The sequence below is a fragment of the Onychomys torridus genome, chromosome 4 (genome assembly GCF_903995425.1).
Source record: "Onychomys torridus chromosome 4, mOncTor1.1, whole genome shotgun sequence".
Classification (NCBI taxonomy): Eukaryota; Metazoa; Chordata; class Mammalia; order Rodentia; family Cricetidae; genus Onychomys; species Onychomys torridus.
In genome coordinates, this window is record NC_050446.1 from 64,284,516 (window position 1) to 64,286,633 (window position 2,118).

General features: G+C 39.8%; 1 pseudogene; it reads right to left on the minus strand.

Moving 5' to 3' along the window:
- Positions 1 to 846: 846 nt before the first annotated feature.
- Positions 847 to 1,781, minus strand: LOC118583037 (annotated as a pseudogene).
- Positions 1,782 to 2,118: the final 337 nt, after the last annotated feature.

Genomic DNA, 2,118 nt, shown 5'->3' on the forward strand with positions numbered 1-2,118 from the left:
GGCACGCCTTTAATCCCAGTACTTGGGAGGCAGAGCTAGGTGGATCTCTGTGTGGTCAAGGACACAGCCAGCATGGCAGACATGCGCCTTTAATCTCAATACCAACCATAGAAGACCTGGAGGTCTGTACAAACAGGCAGTGACGAGGAGGTCATGTGGCTAGGTTTAAAACCAATGAGAGAAGAGAACAGAAAGTTTTTAAATAGACAGGATACAGAGAAGTAGGTCTCTTGTGGAGAGGAAGATCTGCAGAAGCAGTGAAGGGTAAGGTTTTTCGCTCTTGCTCTGACCTTGTGGTTTTTAACTCTGCAATCGGTTCTGTGTTTCTTATTTTAAAAGCCTGATACATCTACACTAGATGATGAATAAGATAGTTGAAACAGAGATCAGGATATTCTGACCTGAATAACTTGTGGCTCACCTCATTATAAAAAGCATTTCTGGAGTGAGACACAACAATTAGTACTGAATAAGCATCAGAGAGGGGAAATGTGTGTTATACCAGTAGTGCAATTATAACCTAAACAGGATTAGGTTTCTTCAATATATGGTTCTTATTTCTGCTTCCTTCAAAGCCACACCACAAACAACAGTTGTTTTAATCCTCATGCTGTAAATATTCTATATGGAGTCAACACAAAGATGTACATTGAGCCTGGCGGTAGTGGGTCATGCCTTTAATCCTAGCACTCGGGAGGCAGAGGCAGGTGGATCTCTGTGAGTTTGAGGCCAACCTGGGCTACAGAATGAATTCCAGCAAAGACACAAAGCTACACAGAAAAACCCTGTCCTGAAAAAAAAAAATATTGTACATTGGATCTTTTCCTGATCCTCACAGAAGTATGTTTATTTGTCTTCTTAATGAATTTTTGTATTGAACAGTCCCCTGATAGCAACTTTAATTTGAGCATTTCTCAAATTATAGATTAAAGGGTTTAAGATAGGAGTTATCGTTGTATAGAATACAGCAACTGCCTTATCAATTGGTAAAGTAGTTGCAGGCCTCATGTACACAAAAATGGAAGGCACAAAGAATAAGACAACCACTGTGATGTGGGAGACACAAGTAGAGAAGGCTTTGTACCTCCCTTCTGCACTGTGGTTTCTTAGTGAGCACAGGACAACTGTGTAGGAGCCTAGAAGAAGACTAAATGTTAATAGACAGATAAATCCACTGTTGGCAGCAACAAATAGCCCCAGAATGTGGGTATCAGTGCAGACCAGTTCAAGCAAAGGGTTAAGATCACACATAAAGTGATCTATGACATTAGGGCCACAGAAGGGTAAATCAATAATAAACAGGATCTGTATGATTCCATGAAGAAAGCCTCCCATCCATGACACTCCCACCAGTAGGTTACATACTACTCGGTTCATGATGGTTGCATAGTGCAGTGGCTTGCAGATGGCTACATAGCGATCATAAGCCATCACAGTAATCAAGTTGACTTCTGCAGCTGCAAAGAAATGCTCTCCAAAGACTTTAGTCATGCAACCATTGAACTGGATGGTCTTTGTTCATGAAGTGAATCAAAATTCAGTTCAGGGTTATTAACAGAAGAATAGCAGGCATCAATAAATGAGAGATAGGCAAGGAAGAAGTACATAGGGGACCCTACCAATCAACTGTGTCTAATGGTGACCAGAATGAGCAAATTTCCAACCACAGAGACTATGTAGATGACCAAAAACACAGCAAATACAATTGTCTGCATGTTTGGGTTCTGTGTGAGCCCCAGGAGAACAAATTCTGTCACATTCCTCTTCTCCATCTGCTTCATTGAAAATTTAGTCACTTTGCCAGGAAAAATAATGCATCCTCAACTTCATTCCATTTCTGCATTTTCATAACTAATATTTAGATGCTGCTCAGTTGTGAAATTTTGTGGATATTATAATTGTTGTTTTTCATATAAAAAAACACTTCTTCATACTTTGTGTTAGTCAAGTTGACTCATGGATGACAGGATGAAGATACTTGCAAAGAGTACAAACATCAACTTCGTTGTAGACAAAGCTGGAGGTGGAGGGTTTCAAGTAGATAGAGAATCAAAGTAATGTCCACCAAGATGAAGCTAAAGATTTTTGTTCTTTAATTTATGAAATGAGGAACCATGA